General features: G+C 51.1%; 1 protein-coding gene across 1 annotated transcript in view; it reads right to left on the reverse strand.

Annotated features, from left to right (window-relative positions):
* LOC119958851 (pyruvate carboxylase, mitochondrial-like) overlaps window positions 1-8,509 on the reverse strand; it is a 130,998-nt gene extending 122,489 nt beyond the window's left edge. The window contains exon 1 of the mRNA XM_038787355.1: window positions 8,437-8,509. The gene's annotated coding sequence lies outside the window, so the exon portion shown is untranslated. The remainder of the gene's footprint in view (window positions 1-8,436) is intronic.
* Window positions 8,510-8,804: the final 295 nt, after the last annotated feature.

Here is an 8,804-nt window from a genome sequence, read left to right on the forward strand (position 1 = left end):
AACAGTGCACTCAAACAGTTAGAACATAGAACAGTACAGCACAGAACAGGCCCTTCGGCCCTCGATGCTGTGCCGAGCAATGATCACCCTACTTAAACCCACGTAACCCGTATACCCGTAACCCAACAATCCCCCCATTAACCTTACACTACGGGCAATTTAGCATGGCCAATCCACCTAACCCGCACATCTTTGGACTGTGGGAGGAAACCGGAGCACCCGGAGGAAACCCACGCACACACGGGGAGGACGTGCAGACTCCACACAGACAGTGACCCAGCCGGGAATCGAACCTGGGACCCTGGAGCTGTGAAGCATTGATGCTAACCACCATGCTACCGTGAGGCCCCAGAGTTAACATCATTCATACAACGCAGCTCCGCGCAAAGCGGTGACTAATCTGACACTGGAATCCTGGATTCTCACCCGGATTTGCAGTAAACGCAGGAACCCAGGACAATTGGGAATGGCACAGAACCCAGCCAGCTTCAACCCGCTTCACAATGAGCTCCATTGCCTCAGACCTGTCAAGGAACGAGCTGCATTCTTTCAGATTCATTTGGAAGGGATAAGTGGCGAGCGAAAAGGCGTTCGACAAAAGCGACAAATCACGGCCGCGGCTTTGCTTGCTCTGGCTGCGACGTTCCCCACGGAAATCCGGACGTGCGTCTTCACCGAGAGGATGTCTCACGGCCGCTTTGCCCTGTGCCGAATACAGGAGAACGATGGTGGGCCCAGGGTGGCAGCTTGCAGCACGCCATCCTGGCAAACAGCTCACAGAACGAACCCAAGTGCGGCCTGAGCGACGACGTTAGGGGTTCAGGTCCCGGTCCAGGTCCTCGAACCCGCGCTCCGAAGTTGATACCTCAGGGCAGCGCCGAGGGAGCGCCGTGCTGTTAAGAGGTGCCAGCTTTTGGAGGCGGCGTTGAACCGAGGCTCCGTCTGCCAGCCAAGTGGCGTTACCTCAAAAGAAAAGCCCCCCAGTGTCCTGGCCAACACTGAACCCTCAAATCAACGTCGCAGAACCAGGTTACCTGGTCGTTAACACAATACTCTTTCTGGTGCCTTTACAGTCATGAAAAATGAAAGAAACGCAAGTCTTTTTTTTTTCCTCGATGATTCGGTGCCAGTCGCTGGCAAGGTCATCTCCAGTCTCTTGGGGTAAGCAGACATTGCCTGCAGATAATGAAACACTCCATGTCCAAATGCAGCAAGGCCTGGGCAATATCCAGGCTCGGGGCTGACAAGGGGCAAGTTACATTCACGCCACACAAGTGCCAGGCAATGACCATCTCCTACAAGAGAGGATCTCATCATTGGTCCTTGACATTCGATGGCGTTACCATCGCTGAGTCCCCCACATTCAACATCCTGGGGGTTACCATTGATCAGAAACTGAACTGGACCCAGCCACATTAATACTGTGGCTACCAGAGCAGGTCAGAGGCTGGGAATCCTGCGGAGAGTAACTCACCTCCTGACCCCCCCCCCCCCCCCACAAAGCCTGTCCACCATCGACAAGGCACAAGTCAGGAGTGTGAGGGACTCTCCACTCGCCTGGATGAGCGCGGCTCCCAACAACACTCGAGAAGCTCGTCACCATCCAGGACAAAGCAGTCCCGCTTGATCGGCGCCCCATCCACAAACATTCACTCCCTCCACCATCGACGCACAGCGGCAGCCGTGTGCCCCGTCTACAAGATGCACTGCAGTAACTCACCAAGGTTCCTGAGGCAGCACCTTCCAAACCCACCACCTCAACCATCTAGAAGGACAAGAGCAGCAGATACCTGGGAACCCCACCACCTGGAGGTTCCCCTCCAAGTCACTCACCATCCTGACTTGGCGAGTTACCTTGCGACTTCCTTCAGTCGCTGGGGCAACATCCTGGAACTATCCTGACTGGGAAATATCTCGGCCGTTCCTTCGCTGTCGCTGGGGCAACATCCTGGAACTCCCTCCCTAACAGCACAGTGGGTGTACCTACACCTCAAGGACTGCAGCAGGTTCAAGATGGCAGCTCACCACCATCTTCTGAAGGCCAACTGGGGATGGACAATAAATATTGGGTCTAACCAGCGACCCACATCCCGTAAATTAATTTTAAAAAAAATATAGCACTTTTCATAGCGACAGAACATCGTGAAGTGATTCACAGCCATTTGCGAAGTGTCGCCACTGTTGCTATGTGAGAGGCGGTGGCGTAGTGGTCCCAGAGACCAGGGAAACACTGTGGGAACCTGGGTTCGAATCCCACCACGGCAGATGGTGAAATTTGAATTCATTAAGAATCTGGAATGACCAGAAAACCATTGTCGATTGTCGTCAAAACCCATCTGGTTCACCGATATCCTTCGGGGAAGGAAATCTGCCGTCCTTACCCGGTCTGGCCTACATGTGACTCCAGACCCACAGTAATGTGGTTGACTCTTAAATGCCCCTCCGTAATGGTCCAGCAAAGCCACACAGTTCAAGAACCCCAGCCAACGGCACCCACATCCCGTTAACATAGAACATAGAACACAGAACAGTACAGCACAGAACAGGCCCTTCGGCCCTCGATGTTGTGCCGAGCAATGATCACCCTACTCAAACCCACGTATCCACCCTATGCCCGTAACCCAACAACTTCCCCCCTTAACCTTACTATTAGGACACTACGGGCAATTTAGCATGGCCAATCCACCTAACCCGCACATCTTTGGACTGTGGGAGGAAACCGGAGCACCCGGAGGAAACCCACGCACACACGGGGAGGACGTGCAGACTCCACACAGACAGTGACCCAGCCGGGAATCGAACCTGGGACCCTGGAGCTGTGAAGCATTTGTGCTAACCACCATGCTACCGTGCTAACGAATTTAAAAATCCGGGCATGTTGTTACGTTTTTTTAATGCTGGCAACAAAATCACGGATGCAACACGAACTGCATTTCTGGTGCTCACGCGCGTGAAGAACTGAATCGCGCTGTTCTCTCCCTGCCCTCCGCTGAATCTTCACGGTGCAGGAGGAGGCCATTCGGCCCATCGCACCGGCTCTCCGAAAGAGCATTCTGCCGCGTCTCACTCCCCCTTTCCTTATCACAGTAACCTTGCACGCTCCCTCTTTTCAAACCGCAACCCAATTTCCTTTCGGCCAGCTGGATCGAACTTGCCTCCCCTCCACCGCCCTCTCGGGAAGTTTGTTCCTGACGCTAACCACCCTCTGGGTGAGAGGAATTTCCTCATCACCTCATTTTGATGCCGGTTTCCAACGATTTTGAATCTGTGCCCTCGTGTTTTTGATGCTCTCTTGAGTGGGAACGGTTTCTCACTGTTGACCCTTGTCTGTACCGCCCCCCCCCCCCCCCCCTCGCCCCCTCGGGATCTTGCATACCTTCATCAGGCCTCCGTTTCACCCAGGGAACAGTCCCAACCTCTCCAGTCCATCCTCGTAGCTACAGTCGTCAATCCTTGGAATCATTCTTGTGAATCTCCTCATCCTCTCTCCAGTGTCTTCACATCCTTCCTCAAGTACAGCGTCCAGAACAGTGAGTACCCGGGGAGCCGGGTTCGATTCCGGCCTCGGGTGACTGTGCGGAGTCTGCACGTTCTCCGCCACCGTGTCTGCGTGGGTTTCCTCCGGGTGCTCCGGTTTCCTCCCACAGTCCAAAGATGTGTAGGTTAGGTGGATTGGCCGTGATAAATTGCCCCTTAGTGTCCAAAGATGTGCAGGTTAGGTGGGTTGGCCGTGCTAAATTGCCCCTTAGTGTCCAAAGATGTGCAGGTTAGGTGGGTTGGCCGTGCTAAATTGCCCCTTAGTGGCCAAAGATGTGCAGGTTAGGTGGGGCTGTGGGGATAGGGCGGGGCACTGGGCCGAGGTTGGGTGCTGTTTCGGAGTGTTAGTGCAGACTCGATGGGCCGAACGGCTTCCTTCTGCACTGTGGGGAATTCTATTTTATGAGGCCCAATTACTGTCTTACACAAGTTCAACATGAGTTATTCTTGTATTCAATGCCCCTTATTAATAAAGTCTACGATACTAAACGTTTTATTAACATTCTCTCAACATGTCCTGACACCTTCGGTGAGTCACGTACATATACAGAGAACATAGAATATACAGTGCAGAAGGAGGCCATTCAGCCCATCGAGTCTGCACTGGCTCTTGGAAAGAGCACCCTACCCAAGGTCAACACCTCCACCCTATCCCCATAACCCAGTAACCCCACCCAACGCTAAGGGCAATTTTGGACACTACGGGCAATTTATCACGGCCAATCCACCCTAACCTGCACATCTTTGGACTGTGGGAGGAAACCGGAGCACCCGGAGGAAACCCACGCACACACGGGATGTGCAGACTCCGCACAGACAGTGACCCAAGCCGGAATCGAACCTCGGACCCTGGAGCTGTGACGCAATTGTGCTATCCACAATGCTACCGTGCTGCCCACGGTAGCATTCGGCCCATCGAGTCTGCACCGACGCACTTAAGCCCTCACCTGCCCTATCCCAGTAACCCACTAACTCCTCATAACTTTTTTTGGTCACTAAGGGCAATTTATCATGGCCAATCCAACTAACCCGCAGGTCTTTGGACTGTGGGAGGAAACCGGAGCGCCCGGAGGAAACCCACGCAGACACGGGGGAGAACGTGCAGACTCCACACAGACAGTGACCCAGCGGGGAATCGAACCCGGGACCCTGGCAGCGTGAAACCACAGTGCTAATCACTTGTACTACCGCGGTCCCTCTCCTCCTCCTGCGCCTCCGTTAAAGTTTCTCCCTTCGTACCGTCTCTCCACGTCCACCCCCCCCCCCCCCCCCCCCCCCCCCCCCGGCCAAAATGAATCACCTCAGACTTTTCTCCGCATTGAACTTCAGCTGCCACCTGTCTGCCCAATCAACCACGCCGGTGACCTTTGGAAGTTCAAGAAAAACAATCGTTTCCCACTGCTCTCCGCTGTTACGGTAGCCTGGCCAGACCCCAATTTACATGAGGCAACGGTACACGACCCCAACGATATTTCAATCTGTAAAACTGTGAGGAAATGATACTTCATCCCCATCGGTGATTCCACTGACAGATTGTGATCTTTTATATTCAAACAAACTTTATTATTAACACAGAATTAACCCCATTAACATTCAAAGAAAAACAGCTTTTCAATTAACATAGATTCATAGAATTTACAGTGCAGAAGGAAGCCATTCGGCCCATCGAGTCTGCACCGGCTCTTGTAAAGAGCACCCTACCCAAGGTCAACACCTCCACCCTATCCCCATAACCCAGTAACCCCACCCAACTATGATATTGATATAACACTAAGGGCAATTTATCACGGCCAATCCACCTAACCTGCACATCTTTGGACTGTGGGAGGAAACCGGAGCACCCGGAGGAAACCCACGCACACACGGGGAGGATGTGCAGACTCCGCACAGACAGTGACCCAAGCTGGAATCGAACCTGGGACCCTGGAGCTGTGAAGCGATTGTGCTATCCACAATGCTACCGTGCAAAAAAAATAAAGGTCTTTTAAGCTGCCTTTCCCATCTACTTCTAATCTTTCAGTGAAGCAAAATCCACACACACACATACAGGTCAAATGCCACTCCTTCATAAAGTTAACACGCCGTGGCTTACAGATTCATTCGCAAATTCCTTGCGATAGAAGCTATCAGAAGTCAGTCCGAGAATCGCAACTCCGTGCTTCAGCACCCAGAGCAAAAATTCTAAACTGAAACGAGAAACAGGCACGGGGCAGGGCGGCGCAGTGGTTAGCACTGCCGCCTCATGGCGTTGAGGACCCGGGTTCAATCCCGGCCCCGGGTCACTGTGCGTGTGGAGTTTGCGCATTCTACCCAGGTCTCACCCCATAACCCAAAAAGATGCGCAGGGGGGGGTAAAATGTCCCTTATTTCGGAAAACAAATTGGATACTCTAAATTTAAAACAACATACATGGGGCAGGGCTGAAAACGAAACTAGAAACAGCAGACACAGGGCAGGCTGAAAACGAAACTAGAATCAGCAGACACAGGGCAGGGCTGAAAACGAAACTAGAAACAGCAGACACGGGGCAGGGCTGAAAACGAAACTAGAAACAGCAGACACAGGGCAGGGCTGAAAACAAAACTAGAAACAGCAGACGCGTGTCAGGGCTGAAAACAAAACTAGAAACAGCAGATACAGGGCAGGGCTGAAAACAAAACTAAAAACAGACCCAGACCCTCCCATGACATCAGAGCTTGCCCAGCTGTTAACCTCTGAATCTCAGTTTTCGCACTCATATAATCTGGATACCTTAACCTAAATTATTTTAATAACATTACTGCAACAGATACATAATACAATATCTAGAGAAATTTCCGACCTTCATCATCGTTTCCTGTCACTCAGCCAAGTTCTTATCCAAGTGCCCTTTTACTTTCCGTTTTATTCCATCAGCTAGAATTTTGCTCAAAAGTCTGTTGTGTGGAACTGCATCAAATGTCCTCTGAAAAATCCATATACACCGCATCAACAGCGTTGCCCGAAGCAACCTCCTCTGTTACTTCCTCAAGGACTCTCCGGCAAGTTAGCGAAACGTGATTTTCCCCTCAATGAATCTATGCTGGCTTTCCTTCATTATCCTTCACCTGTCTAAGTGATGATTAATTTTGTCCCGAACTATAGTTCCTCGAACACTGAAGTCAAACTTTCTGGCCTGTAGTTGCCGGCTCTACCCACGCACCCCTTTTTTGAACAAGGGCTGTGACATTCGCGAAATCCCCTGTCCTTTGGCACCACCCCTGTGTCTACGAAAGATTGCAAGATTATCACCATGCCTGTACAATTTCCACTCTCACTTCCCTCAATACCCTCGGGTGCATCTCATCTGGTTCTGGTACAATTGTAAGTAAACATACACTTCCTCCCTCTCAATTGTAAACTCCTTGCGTGTACCAGTTACCTCTATCACCTTCGCCAGCATTTGCTTCCTTTGTAAAGGCAGATGCAAAGTACTCATTTAGTACTTCCTCTATTTAAAAACATTTAAGAACTAGGAGCAGGAGTAGACCATCTGGCCCCTCGAGCCTGCTCCGCCATTCAATGAGATCATGGCTGATCTTTTGTGGACTCAGCTCCACTTTCCGGCCCGAACACCATAACCCTTAATCCCTTTATTCTTCAAAAAAACTATCTATCTTTATCTTAAAAACATTGAATGAAGGAGCCTCAACTGCTTCACCGGGCAAGGAATTCCATAGATTCACAACCCTTTGGGTGAAGAAGTTCCTCCTAAACTCAGTCCTAAATCTACTTCCCCTTATTTTCACTCCACTGCCACTTCAATGTACAAATCCCTTTTTTAATCCCCAATTGGCGCTAACTCTTAACCTTTATCACCCTTTTAGAATTTATATGCTTGTAGAAGATTCCCTTTTATCTTAGCTGCCGGTCTCTTTTCATGCTCTCACTGTGCTTTTTTGATTAGTATGTTTCACTGATCCTCTCTCCTTCTATATTCAGCCTAATCCTCCATTGTATTGACCTGGTATCTGACGTACTCACACCTCCTCCTTTTCATCTTCATCTCCATCTCTCTTGTCTCTCTCTGGGATCAACAAAGATCCTTCTCAGGGCCTTTCTCACCTGTCCACACTGACCCACAACCGTGCAACGTCCAGTAGACAGGGCCGCAACAGGGGAGTGGATTTTTTTAAGCTATTGTCAATTCTAAACAATTCTGAAGGATGCAAAAGTGTGTTCCGCCTGACAAGTCAGGGAGTGACAAACAGCAGCTGGGCGGCACGGTAGCACAGAGGTCGGCACTGTTGCTTCAGGGACCCAGGTTGGGTCACTGGATGCGCGGAGTCTGCAAGTTCTCTCTGTGTGTTTCCTCCGGGTGCTCCGGTTTCCTCCCACAAGTCCCGAAAGACGTGCTCGTTAGGTGAATTGGACATTCTGAATTCTCCCTCCGTGACCCGAACAGGCGCCGGAATGTGGCGACTCACAGATTATCATAGAATTTACAGTGCAAAAGGAGGCCATTTGGCCCATCGAGTCTGCACCGGCTCCTGGAAAGAGCACCCGGCCCAAGGTCAACACCTCCACCTTATTCCCATAACCCAACCCAATACTAAGGGCAATTTTGGACACTAAGGGCAATTTATCATGGCCAGTCCACCGAACCTGCACATCTTTGGACCGTGGGAGGAAACCGGAGCACCCGGAGGAAACCCACGCTCTCACGGGGAGGATGTGCAGACTCCGCACAGACAGTGACCCAAGCCGGGAATCGGACCTGGGACCCTGGAGCTGTGAAGCAATTGTGCTAACCACTGTGCTGCCCGACCCGGGGATTTTCACAATAACTTCACTGCAGCGTTAATGTCAGCCTGCTTGCGACACGAATAAAGATTATTATAAAAGCATCATCCGCAACTTACAATGCAAAGAACCACACACCTGAAGCCAGGTTACCATGATGCTGACCTCTTCTGTTCAAAACATCTCTCCAAACGAACCTGACAACTGCAGAGGGACGAACGTTAAAGCCTACAGCCGGAGCTAACAAAACTCCTAATCCTCTTTCAACTGGTGGACAGGAGGCCCATTCAGCTCAGACGCAGAAAGAACACTCAGGGAATGAAATGAATCAGCATTTGAGTCCAAACTGTGCGGGGCCAAGGACCAGCAGGGTGCAGCGAGATAAATTCCCCATATTCTGCCAGGGGCTGCCTCATTTCAGGCCCAAGAATCAGATTGCAGATCTTCAAATGTGAGACAAGGGTCAACGGCACAAGAACAAAGAGAAGTGTGCAGCACAGGAACAG

The sequence above is a fragment of the Scyliorhinus canicula genome, chromosome 31 (genome assembly GCF_902713615.1).
Source record: "Scyliorhinus canicula chromosome 31, sScyCan1.1, whole genome shotgun sequence".
NCBI classification, from domain to species: domain Eukaryota; kingdom Metazoa; phylum Chordata; class Chondrichthyes; order Carcharhiniformes; family Scyliorhinidae; genus Scyliorhinus; species Scyliorhinus canicula.